General features: G+C 38.8%; 1 long non-coding RNA gene across 1 annotated transcript in view; it reads left to right on the top strand.

Annotated features, from left to right (window-relative positions):
- Nucleotides 1-13,972, top strand: part of LOC106890012 — an 88,832-nt gene that overhangs the window by 69,056 nt on the left and 5,804 nt on the right. Inside the window, exon 2 of the long non-coding RNA XR_001412446.1 lies at nucleotides 11,185-11,235. This is a non-coding gene — a long non-coding RNA (uncharacterized LOC106890012). The remainder of the gene's footprint in view (nucleotides 1-11,184; nucleotides 11,236-13,972) is intronic.

Genomic DNA, 13,972 nt, shown 5'->3' on the forward strand with positions numbered 1-13,972 from the left:
ATCTTAGGAATATTTAGAATATAAAGATTACTATGGAATACACTGAGTAACACTTCACAGAACCTGTAATTATCTAATGGAATACTACTCTCTGTGTTGGGGATACATCTTACTGCAGTGTCTAATTTTGTTACATCTATTTAATTTTCCTGTCTAGTGTAATGCTATTGCCCTTAATGTAAAGTTCATACACTGAAAAGACACTCAGAAACCAGGTATCACTTAACACTAAGAAATCCAATCACGTGAGAACTCGCTGTTCTGAATGTCACAAATTTGAAGCGGTGTTTAAAGAAGTTAAGAACTTTATAACGCTCAAAATGTTGCTCAAGCCTAGTACATTATCTGACTTAGCAGACTCCTTTTATCCAGTGTTCAATTTTCCTGTCTAGTGTAATGCTATTGCCCTTAATGTAAAGTTCATACACTGAAAAGACACTCAGAAACCAGGTATCACTTAACACTAAGAAATCTAATCACGTGGGAACTCACTATTCTGAATGTCACAAAGCTGAAGGGGTTCAAAGAAGTTAAGAACTTTATAACACTCAAAATGTTGCTCAAGCCTAGTACATTATCTGACTTAGCAGACTCCTTTTATGCAGCGTTCATGCATTATTTTTTTTTACAAATTAGTATCTAATACTGTTTCAAAAGTACTTATTTTTTGAATTAAAAAAAATTGATACCCATTAAAAAGGTATTAATTTCCATACCTACAGACAAGGCTACTTTTATATATACTGCTCAAGTCTTAAAGGTAATTGCCATAAGATCTTAAAGATTAAAAGGTTTTTATGTGGTAAGAGGGGAAATTTTGTTACCTAAAAGCCTGAGGCTAAATGCTGTGCTATTTTCAAAGAGCTTTATAGATGTAATCAAAAACTTGTATAATCTTCTCCTCTGTTAATTAGAGATATGGAATGAATATTTAGTCACAAGTTGATCAGCTGTATGGATTTTCCTTTAAAGGAAGAAAAGTAACAGCATTATAGAACATTTTGATAGCTGAACCGGGGTAGTAGAACAGGAACCAAATAGTGCCAGGCACTCAAAACACAAATGTTATATTAGAGAGAACTGTAAAAATTACCTAATGATTTTCTGTCATAATTTAGATTTAGAAAGGCTAACATAAGTGAGATTTACTGCTCTATTCCTGGAATTCAATTACCTCTCTTTGTTGGATAAGCTTTTCTTCTTTATTTTACAATTTTTTATTTTACAAATGTGTAAAATGTGACTTCTTTCTGATTATCCCTCTGAATATTATAGGGTACTGGATACTGACGTATCTATTAATTAGTGGTGTTTTAGGGTGGTTCCTAAAGATGCTGAATTAAAGGAGAAATAAATGAGAGACAAAGCAACAGGAACCATCCCATTTCTGACTTTGTCAAAATGTGACAGTTAATGGTATTGACTGGGGAAAAGTGAAATAATTGGAGTGACTACTTCTTTCTTCTAGTGAACGTATGGGCTTCTAGTTGCCCCTTGAAATGTAAGTTACCTTATTTTTGGCTACTGAATACCTTAAAACTAAGAGGATGCTTCAGAACTTAGTGGCAATATGAACTGGACATGCCTAGACAAGCTGCTATTCTAATTTGTATTTTCCTTCTGTTTCCACATCAGATTTAAAGTATTTATTTATGACCATGTAAAAGGAAAGCAGTAACATACTGAATTCAGCTAAAGCAAGAATCACACTTGGAATTAGAGGTGGAGAGCAGATGTATTTTCCCTGTCATTGACTGCGTAATATTTCTAATTAAAAAAAAAAAAATCTCAGTGGAAGGCTTCTGGTGACTCATAACAGCCAAGTTCCTAAAACAACAAAGCAGCATCATTATCAACCAATTCTAAACCTAAATCACCGGGCCCTTGCTCGGGCCTTATTTAAAAGGCTTAAGGGGACTTCCCGGGGAGGCTCATTTCCATCCAAATCGAACCCACGGCAAGTGTAAAAAACCCCCCCCATCTATTTGTAAAGCCTGGTGGGACACTCGGGGCTGCTGCTGGTGGTGAAGTATTGCAGTGTAAGTAATTTGCCCGTGGAAGAGATCTATAGCTCGAGGGTCAAAGGTCCCCATCGCCTGTGACCCAGAAACAAGAAATGTTTAGCCTTTTTTGTGTACACCAAGTTTGGCCACTTCAAAACCTTTCTGAATGCGCCTGTGCCGTGCCCCCACAGCTTTGTGTGACTCTTCTCTCGGTGGTAATTGCTTTAAAAGTTCCCTCAAAAATATAGTACCTTGCAGGGACTGCTCGGCCTCCCGGAGCAGGAATAAAAAAATCCATTCCCTGTCACAACCAAGCCCTTGGGAGAGAATGATGTACTTGCCTAATAATTTTTTTAATTTAGATTTTTCTTTAGAGTTTTCCTAAACTGTGACTTCAAAGATAGCAGAATTATCTTCATGGTTTTAATGACCTGTGCAACTTTGGGTACAGTAATTAGCCTTGCTGGGGGTTGTTTTTTGTGTTCCATGCGATCTCAGCTCACAATAATATATAAATAATTTACACAGGTTACCTGAGAAAAGAACCTGGTTGGGTCAACTTCAGGTATCTCTCAGATGCAAGAAAGGATTTTGCCAAATGATCTGGAATCTGTCACTGCAGCTGCTGGATCAGGCAGCGAGGGGAATTAATCCAAAAATATGCTAAACATTTCAACACAAACAGGGATCTGGGTGCAGTCTCCTTCCCAGTCTTGAGGGTGATCTGAGCAACTCTTTTTATTTAAAGCCTACTGACAGCTGGGCAATGGTTTATCAGGGTTCTTGGCAATGGGATTTTCATGGCAAGATGACCTTCTCTCCCTTGCTTTGGGGCTCTGGTCCTTTTTTGGTAGAGTCTCATTATTTTTTTTGGTAGAGTGCTGCTGTGGTTCGAAGAGTTGTGTTAGAATGTACAACCTAAATCCATCTTAGGCAAAACAGTTTTGAGGGTTGGTCAATCAAATCTCCTTAGGTCTCCAATTTGCACACTGGTTCCTTTCCACTGCAGCTGAATGGAGGATGGTGGCAAGATAGGGTCTTCAGGGCAAAAACCAGATTATGTTAAGAAACCAGCAAGTGGTGGGTTGATGGGGAGAGTGAGGATCTTCACAACTCAAATTTATTTTTTATTTTGAGCAGAAAAGCCCTCCTTGAGCTTCTTTTTACATTGCTATGTTGGTCTCTGTCACCACTGAAATGGCACGATGTAAAGGAGACAGGTCATGGTGAAGTGTGGTTTGGAGAAGACCTCACACCTGGGACCTTGTATCAATTCTAGAATAAATCACCCAGTCTTGGTGTTTAATGGATATTTTGTAGAAATGGAGTGTCCATCTCTGGTCCTTTTTTGGTAGAGTCTCATTATTTTTTTTGGTAGAGTGCTGCTGTGGTTCGAAGAGTTCTGTTAGAAATGTACAGCCTAAATCCATATTAGGCAAAACAGTTATGAGGGTGGTCAATCAAATCTCCTTAGGTCTCCAATTTGCACATTTGTTCCTTTCCACTGCGGCTGAATGGAGGATGGTGGCAAAACAGGGTCTTCAGGGCAAAAAACAGATTATGTTAAGAAACCAGCAAGTGGTGGGTTGATGGGGAGAGGGAGAATCTTCACAACTCAAATTTATTTTTTATTTTGAGCAGAAAAGCCCTCCTTGAGCTTCTTTTTACATTGCTATGTTGGTCTCTGTCACCACTGAAATGGCACGATGTAAAGGAGACAGGTCATGGTGAAGTGTGGTTTGGAGAAGACCTCACACCTGGGACCTTGTATCAATTCTAGAATAAATCACCCAGTCTTGGTGTTTAAGGGATATTTTGCAGAAATGGAGTGTCCACATTGCTCCAGTTCCACTTATTTAGCTTTTTTAGTGTATAAACCAAGGAAATTATTTAATTTGATTTAAGTTTTTATCTGGGCCCAATCTCTGAGCTGCTACTTTCTCAAACTTTTCACATGCTCCTCTTTTTTTGCAACATTTTTTTATAGAGCAAGGAACTAAAGAAAAGCATGTTTTGACTATTTAAGGTTTTATATTTTCTTCTCAAGGGCTGGGGTAGGGACAGGAAGGAAAAGCCTGACTATTTAAGGTTTTATATTTTCTTAAGGGCTGGGGTAGGGACAGGAAGGAAAAGCATCGCTATTGAACATAATTGTAAATAATTAGCAGTAGTTGATGTAAAACAAATATGTTTAATTCATGGCTATACCCTGTTATAAATTATTTATGAATGGTTCAGTTCTTAATTTTTCTCCAGTTATCTCAAGTAAACTTCAGAAAAGTATTTTCATGAGTTTATTTAGGATAAATAACTCTTCCTTTTTATGTAAAACCCTTCAACTGAACAGACATTTGTGAGGTCAAACAGCAATTCCAAACAGAGGGACTGAATGTATGTTTTTATGGTGTTTTAAGAGGTTTCTGTCCCCTGAAAGCTTTTGTTACATCCCAACTGGCTGGAGGTAGGAGGACAATTGACAAACCTGATGGAAAGAACTAGGATTGTTCTGTGTGCAGCTTGTAAATTATTCCCATCGCTGTTTAATTTGTTTCAATGACATCATTAAGTTGACGTTGATACAGAAAAATGTTGTAAATTGGAAGAAAACGTGCTTTTTTAACTACATCTTTTTCGCATGGCAGGACACGCTTTAGCAGTTGATACTAGTATTACGTGGAAAATGAAAGATGAAAAGTAAGTTGCTTAAGATAATGAGGTGAATTGTAGTGCTGAGACAGACGTGCAACGCCTGCGTTTGCTGATTGTCGCTGCTTAACTTTAATTGTTAGAGCTGACAATGTTTTATCTCTTTTATACACAGCTCTTAGTCCTCCGTAGATTAGATCCAACTATTAATTTCCCCTGAAGGGATGGGCACTTACAGGTCACCGCTGACTTTAAATTACCAGTTAGTTTTCCAGAAAGTTGAGTTGTCTGTTGAACACGTGGGCTGCTTTTCTACACTTTGGAAGATACCCATAATTGTAAGTGCTGTTTGTCATTTTAAGACCAGGAATATGACCCAAATTCCCAAGCCCACGCACCAAATAAACACCCGTGTCTCTTGGGAGCCGTCCGACTGCCCTACTGCTAACTTTGGCTCATTACACCGAGATCGTTGAACATTTAGCCCTTTTGATGTGCCCTGTGCGTGATATATGAGAATGAGTGAGTGGGTGTTGCTTGGACATGTCCTCTCTTCATCCATAACATAAACAGGCCATACTTACTGCTCCCCAGGTGACCAGTTTCTGGCTCGGAGGGTAATCTGCAGTCTCCTGGAAAGATTGTATGTTGGACCTGATCCTGTTTGTATTAGAAAAATTATCTAGACTTTGTACAAATTCTAATGATTTACTACAGAGGATTCCAGCGTATATAACCTAAATTGAAGGCCCTGATAACTCCTTTAGCATATATATCATAGATGGCTAAGCCATAAATCACTCTAATCTCGGGGCTGGGCGGTATGCAGTGGAGCCCACAACATCTTTGCTGTGTCTTTGAGAGGCGACATCCAGTAAACTGCAGTTCTCAAATTCACAAGCTGACAGCACCGTGCTTTGCCGCTTTCCCCAGCTCTCTGCTCCTTAAATCATTCGCTAATGATTTATATACAGTAAATCATCTCACGAGAGGGATTGGAGAATGTTTCTTCCCCTTTTCAGTTCTGTTATCCCAGACTCTTAGGATTAGAAACCGGAGCACCAGAAGAGAGAGAGGGGGAGTCTGTGCTTAATCAACTGTGTTTTTCTCATTACATTTAGTGTGTATTTATACATTATACATTTACCACCCCTTGCACTGGCAGTGTGACTGACTTCTTTCTAGCTGCTAGACCTTGTGTCCAAATGACAAATTGTCACTCTTCTCAGTGCGGTGGAGTCTTTCCCTTTACACTTTCCATTAGAATTTGGAAAATACGGTCAGATGCTCAGTTTGGGGAAACAGCTGAATTGTTTTCTGCATTTGCAGAAAAAGAGGATTTTCAAGGTCAGTTTAAATTTATTGCTATCTTATATATGATTCTAAAAAAGGTAATAGAAGGCCTTGACTCGTCTGGAGGGGTTCAAGGCCAGGTTGGATGGGGCTTGGAGCAACCTGGTCTGGTGGGAGGTGTCCCTGTCCAGGGCAGAGGGATTGGAACTGGATGGTCTTTAAAGGTCCCTTCCAACCCAAACCATTCTATGATTTTCTTTTTCATATTCCACTTGTAGAAAGTTTAAACCTTTAGTCTTTTCTTCAGAACTCTTCTTGTTAGGTAGGGTCCCAGAGGCATTTAAAGTACCAGTCAAGAAGAAAAGAGTGGCAGAAATGAGGCTTATTGACTGCTTTTTGGTTACAACTGGGGAAAATTAGCTAATTCAACAGTGCATATGGATCCTTTGCTGTCATTTAAACTGGGTTTGCCTGTATGTCCCATCCTGGGCGGAAAAGTGGCAAGAACAGGAAGCCGCAACTGGCCGCTTGGTAATTAATATTGCCGGGGCCCTTATCTGAAGTGCACAGGCCTTGTAGGATGGATGCAGTTAAAACCATTCTGAAATTTCTGAGTCTGTGATACTTACAAGTCTGAGTGCTGTGGGTTTCAATAGTGACGAGTATTTTTCATTTTGCAGCCGCTCTTGAGGAGTATTTTGATGCCAAAAAGCACTAGTAAATATGATGTGATCATACCTATGTCCTCTAAAAGAGGGATAATGGGCCTTTCAGATCCTTGCCACACATTTCATATTTTGTCAGCTATGAGAGCAAGGTCATCTGATTTTAAAAAAATGCATGTAGTACTAATGAGCAAATATTTTGGTTTTTTTTCTAGTTTTACTGGGGGTGGGAGGAGGGAAGGAATAAAAAAGAAAATTAAAAAAAAAAAAATCTGCTTTCCTGGCTTTAAAACTGACCAGACCAGCATAAGACAGTTCATATGAATTTGTTACCTTGAGTTTTGTAATCTAGAACATCAAAAACTTCAAAAAGAATATCCAGATCTGACTAGAAGACTTGTAGGGATGATTTGCTTCAGTATCACACTCACTAATTCCGAGTAGAAGTCTTGGTTTCATTAGCACTTGCTACAGTTTTAGTCTTATTATATTTCTGCTAGAGTAAGTGTTTCCATTTCTTACCTTCCATTGGGTTTTCATTTGATTTAAGTTTTCTGAAGCCAAATACCTGCAGTAAAGGCAGCACTGGGCTTGCATCGAGCCTGCATCTGACTGGGTCAGTCAAGACATTCTGCCTTTTAACCCTAAATTCTAAGTCAAGAGCACTTAACTTGATCTCTTATGGTGTAACAGAGCACACAAACCGAATGCTATAAATCTTTTGAGAGCTGGCAGCAGCAAACGGCATCCTAACCACAAACCCAACTGAATATTTTATCTTTCTCTGCCTGTGAGTGTAATTTTTGAGAAGTCACCGTCGGTTGAATCACTTTGACGGATGTCACTGTTGGTTGCTCGTTGGGTGAAACTGTCCCTGATCCCCGAATTGGTGCCTTCAGCCCTACGGAAGGTGCTACCACAAGGGGAGTTTTCTTGCCTTGGTTCTTACAGGGGTTTAATATAAATTACTGTCCGTTACAGAGCAAGATGCTGTGAGTCCGGTGAGGCAACAGGAAGAAAGGGACAGGAACAGCCACATCTGTTCTTGTTCTGGCAGCAGTAGTGTTGATAGACCCCCCTGGGGTGCCGTAATGCAGTTTTGAGTCTTTTCTTACCCAGAGAGCAGAGGTCTGAAGTGTTTGTGCGCCTCAATTTCTTGAGAAGCTTGCGCTCATGAGGAGTTCCTGGAGGGTCTGTATGAGACAGATAAGACTTTAGGAAGAAGGAGCCATTGCAGCATTAGAATTCCACCCTGAAAATACTCCAGCTACTGCTTAGCAAGGGCAGGGGTTGTGATATTAGCAAATTCGGCACTTTTCTTCAAAATCCTAGCACCTGTAACTTTACAGTGAGCCACAGGCTGAGCCTAAAAAGTTGTACAACTTGCAATGGGAAAGTATTTTCTTTGTTTGATTTAGATTTTGTATTCTTTGTTTAGGTTTCTCTTCAGGGGCAAATTTTTGAAACCATCTAAGAAATGTTCCTTGACTTAATGATTAGTAATAAAGAAAGAAATCAATGTTATGGATTATTAGGAATGTAATAGAGGAATTAAATGGAAAACACTGTGGTAATTTAAATCTGCAACAAGCATGTAAGAACTGTATGTAATCCTTTTGTCTTCATTTCAGTTATGAATGAAAAATGGTTTAGAGAAGAATGACAATCGAACCTTCAGGGGAAAAAAAATACAAAAACTAAGGCATATGTAGTTTACAAAATCAGAAGTGTAGAGGAGAAGGTAGATAAGGATTTATTTCAGTTCCTCCATAGGAATGAGAGGCATAAAATAAAATGGCATTCAGTGGCATTCAGAGAAAACCAAGGAAGATGGTTCTTCACCCAACGTGATATTAAGCTGCCATGTGGTGGTATGGATAGCAAAAATTTCCATCATCTCAAAGGATGACGGTTCAGATTCCTGGAAGAAAAATAACTTGCAAACGGTTCTATGAAACAGATAATGTTTTCTTAAGATGCTTTTGAGCTGCATCTTGCTGAGGGCTGGAGAATCTTCTGGGGAAGTCCAGGGATGTCCTTGCCTTCATCTCCCCCAGGCACCTGCTGTTGGTCACTGCAAGGGTCAAGAGAGCAGGCCAGACAGACTCTTTCCCTGTATTTTCTCTACATACAAGCTGCAGCTATTTCAGAAATATTTGAGGGTACCTAACAGGAAACTGAATTTCAGAACCAACACAAAAGAGTTCTCAACTAGGATTACATTTTCTTGACAACACTGAATTATACACTTCACATCCTTTCTCTGCCTGGTCAAAGCAGTGTCATTAACAATACTTAACATGCAATTTTACAACTAAATGTACAACCTGACAAACTCCTGGCCGTGAAGTTTGTGGGTGAAGGATGTGCTCTCTCTATTACCTCTGAAAATTAGACTTTCATCTTTCTCAATTGGTAGTTACTGTGTGCTTCGTCATGTAATGGTAATTACTTACTGATAGAAATGAGTGGTGGTTTTGCATGAGCCTGGAAGATAGGACTCAATTAGACAAGAACTGACGTTTTGGATGAAGATGGCATATTATGTGATACCAAGGAGAAGAAATTTGGAAATACGTGGTTTGGGGGTTTGGTTCATGCTCTGCTCGCTGGTGGCTTCCTGCAGGCTCCTGGTACTCATCTCCAGCTGCATTGTTTGAGCTTTTATGGAGGGTGATATGAATTCTCTGCTTCTGGTGAAGTTTTATGACTTTGCAAACTCTGCTCAATTGCCTTTGTGTATTTGTGATCTTGCTAGGTTCCAAGAGGGATTATTAAATCATAGAATCATATAATGGTTTGGGTTGGAAGGGACCTCAAAGATGATCCAGTTCCAACCCCGCCTTGACCAGGTTCTCAAAGCTCCGTCTGACCTGGCCTTGAACCCCTCCAGGGATGGGGCAGCCACAGCTTCTCTGGCCAACCTGGGCCAGGCTCTCACCACCCTCACACCGAAGAATCCCTTCCCCACATCTCAGCTCCATCTCCCCTCTTTCAGTGTCAGACCCTTCCCCCTCATCCTATGGCTCCCCTCCCTGATCCAGAGTCCCTCCTCACCTTTCCTATAGGCAAGAAAGAAAAAAAAAAATTTTAATCTAGTAAATGCTAGGTATCTGGAGAGAAAAATCCTGGGTTTATGGCCAGTTTGCCCTGCTGTATTGTGTTTATTATTACTATTCCTCGTCTTCATTGTTGCGAGGTAAAATAAAACATTAAGTTACTTGTTTTATTGAGGGGAGGATCAATATTTTGACTTTTTTGGGGGTTGGTGGCTTGTTTTGTTTTGTTTTCAGAACTAACTATAAATATTTCCAGAGGCGTATAGTTGTGCATGAGTTTGTTTCCCTGCTCCATTAGTTGTGATTAGAGGGAGGGGGAAGGGAGAGCAAAAAAAAATAATGTTGTTTTAACAGTGGGAAAACAAACAGTTAAATCTTGTCCTGCCTTTCTGAATGCACACACCTGTAAAATACCACAGTTGAAAAAGGAGTATTTTTATGGGAGCTGTTTGTTAAAATAGTATTACCTGCCTAGATTCTTGGCTTCCTTCCTTCTATTCAAAATAAGTAGTAATTTTTGAATGGAAAAGAAAGCATTTTTGTAATGACAGAATCGACTTACTGTAAGCCTCATCTTGTCCTTAAATTACACTTTCGTTCCTAAAGAATGAAGAAATAGACACGTGGCTGAGGATGCCAAGTTGGAAAGGGAGCACTTTTCTCACTTTTTGGTACAGGACTGAACTTGATGGGGCATCAGAGCCTGGTTTTGCAACACACAGTGCTGGAATTATGTCACCATCAGTTTTGTCAGGACCAAGACATTTGAAAACCAAAAAGTCTATAGGTTTCTTCATCGTGTGCTGTTCTCTCTGAAAAGCAAAACATGGGGGATGAAGCTTTCTCAGTCAGGATTGATTTTTAGTGTATTTTGGATTTTACTAGTGTTGAAATATCAAAATATCTGCTTTATTCCTCTTTTTTTCTTTTTTCTTTCCTAAGCAAATAATCAACACAAGGCTCTAAATTATATCCAGAGTGGAACTTCTTATATCACTGTGACTTTAGTCAGATTCAGAGATAAAAACTTGGTAAACTTTTCTGCTAATTCAGGAGAACATAGAGTTTTTCTTCATTTTAACACTTTGGTCTTTGGATTGAAAACAAAATCTTGTGGAAGGGAAATAGTAAAAATTGCAGAAAAGCAGAAGGCAAGTCTTTAGAGTAGGACAAAGAGATGCTGAGATAAATATCAGATGTCAAAGGGGGAAAATACCTATTTAATTCCCGTATTTGTGGAATTATAACATTTTTTTCTGTAGGTGACTTAAGCAACATCTTAGTAACTGTCAGTTACCACAACATATGGCTACATGTTTTATTCATTTTATTATAACTGTTCTGGGAGCGTGCGTGGGACTGAGCAGCAGGATGTCTTTCATGTACAAAACACTGACCAAATATTAGTAAAACTGCACTCCTGGTAATCTTTTATTTAAACAAAAGCTCAAAAACCACCCCCATTTTAGAGGCCTCAGATGATCTAATAAAGGTTTGTATTGCTTTCTACTAACACAGGTTGATTACAAGTATGGGAGGACAGAAGCTGAAGACTTTGGATACACAAATGTAAGTAAATATTTTCATGAAGTGTAAATGTACTGTAAGAATATTAGTGACATGCTTTCTCCTTTCCCTAGATGTCTTGTGGCCTTCTGCCTAATCTTTGGAAACAATGACTGTGACACTGATGTATTCAGTGCTATTGTGCCTCTTATATTAGAGGGGGGGGGAAAAAAAGACACTTCAGAATAAGATATTCTGCTTAAGACACATTTGGACAAACCAGGGGGTAAATCTGCCTGGGAAAATGGGATTTAAGTGTCTAGAAAACAAGATTAGCCTTTTCCATTTGATCTTTGGTGAAATCACGTTGAACTGAGATGTTTCGGAGTTGACAGCTCCTCGTGAATTCACTTTTTTTCCTTCGTGTCCCTGAATTTGGGGAGCAGAGGCCACTGGCCCCACTGCCCCTCCATTGTCCCAGAGCTCTCCGGAGTCAATTCTCATGCAAGAACTTGTGCTGCCTGTATCGAGGAGTGAAGGCTTCACTAATAGTATTTGACATTATAATAGCTTTCCAGCCAAAATTATAGAGGAAGATTAGATGGGTTCAAATCTCTGTGATTAATAGGATATGTTACTTCACGCCATTTTTTCTTCTTTGAAGTGAGAATGCATAATGAATGTCGTAATGTAACTGTAGGCCTTGCGACTTCCTATAGTTACTACCTCAAGTGGGTGGCAAAAAAAAGTAAATAACAACAAAAAATGTAAATGACAGCTATCTCCTTCATGTTTCAATAAAAACCAAGCAGAAGCCTTGGTAGTTAATGCAAAAAGAAGACTATGTGCTGCTTTTTACTAAATTATGGAATGATGAAGACCACGTCCATGGCATAGTTAAAAAATTAATAATATTATCACAGCTGTGAAATTTATTGTGTGGCAGACCAGCTAAATTCAGGGAAAAAAAATAAAATCAGTGGGATTATTATATGTTCATAATTTTCTAAGAGATAATCAGCATTTTATATGGAGATGAAAAGCATGGCGTGAATTATGGAATGCCATGGACGTGGTCTTCATCATAGTTAAAAAAATAATAATATTACCCCAGCTGTGAAATTTATTGGTTGGCAGACCAGCTAAATTCAGGAAAAAAAAAAATCAGTGGGATTATTATGTGTTTGTAATTTTCTAAGAGATAATCAGCATTTTATATGGAGATGAAAAGTATGGTATCTCCGAAGGAGAGATCCCTCATGTGGAAGCTGTATCTCAGCTGGAGTTGTCTTTCATCTATTAATTCAGTTGGGTGGTTTGCAATTATTGCACGAGACAGGGTGGATACGTATGGAATCTCCTTGTCCACAGGTAAATATTTACTGTTTGCAATGAGAACATGTACAGAGGTAGAGGGCAGAACTTTCTACGCTGAGTCTCGAATGTTACAGAAACCAAATGTTGCATTCAGAGAAACTAAAATTAGGACCTCTCATAAAACCTGATACTTGTGAAAATCGGTCTCTTTCTATAAAATAATTGATATTTAGTTATGAATGAAATAATGTCTGGAACACAGTTGTCCTGTTTCCATTTATTCCATTCTTGTGAGATACGTGAAGGAAAAGCAGCGCTGTTTAAATTATAACCCTAAATTTGGTTGCAACAGAAGGAAGGGGTCAACTTGTGGGGAGTTCTCACATCTCGTTTGCATCCCATAATACGTGCAGAGTATAAGGACTACCATGGGGCTATGTGAGTAAGGAAACTGTGTGCTCCTCCACCAGTTTGTGAAATTCTGAGGCTCTGTATTGTATATTTGACAGCCGATGTAATTTTGCTCTCTTAATGTAGTTTTTGTCCAGATAAATTAGTTTTTGACCATGTCCTATGGAGAGAAAAACCCCTCTATAATGAAAAGTAATGAGTTTTAATTTAAAAAAAAACCAACACTTTCTTTTACTACTGTAAATACTACTTCGTTCTCAGTCTCTGTAGTGACTGATTTATGAAAAGAGCTCAGAATTAATTTCTGCCTTTCTCAGAATTAGCAAAAATGGCTCTGTTACCACAAGCTGTTTCAAATCCAGTTTGTAAGGATTACTAATGTTTAAAAAAAAAAATTGCAAAACTTTAACTGAGATAAGATCCACTGGTAGTTGTTATGGAAATTCACAAACCATCATCTCACATGACGTTAGCTTCACTTTATAACTTCTTAGACTGACTTCAGGCAATTGCAATGTGATTTTTTTTTTTCATTCGCTAATTTGATAATTCTCCAGTAAAACCTACTGATGTGTCTAAAAATTGAGATCTATCATACTTTTCAATTTTTGCTCAAATTAGACCTAAAAAGGAGCAAGGCATAAATCTAAAATGAAAGCACGAAGTCAGGCAACAACTAAAGGTTGCTCTTATTTTATCAAGTATATCACTATTACCTTTGCTCCATTTTGATAGTAAAATCACCAAGCTGGAGACTAATTTCATGGATTTAATTACTTGCCTCACTTAAATTCCTGGTCCCCTCTCCTCCTATGTTTCTTGGACTTTCTTATTTCTTAGACATCCCCTTATGGCATTGGTGTCCCCGGGGATGGTTTTTCCAACGTAGGTTCTCAACATGAGACTTCTCTTCTGTAGCTTTGGGATCTCAAAGTTAGCAGGTAGTCATCCCCTATTACCAAGAGAAAGTGAGAAAATACATTTTAGTGCATGTCTGAGAGGCTGAGAGAGCTAGCGGTGTTCAGCCTGAAGAAGAGAAGGCTCCAGGGAGACCTTAGAGCCCCTTCCAGTA

The sequence above is a fragment of the Calidris pugnax genome, unplaced genomic scaffold (assembly GCF_001431845.1).
Source record: "Calidris pugnax isolate Ruff unplaced genomic scaffold, ASM143184v1 scaffold58, whole genome shotgun sequence".
NCBI classification, from domain to species: Eukaryota; Metazoa; Chordata; class Aves; order Charadriiformes; family Scolopacidae; genus Calidris; species Calidris pugnax.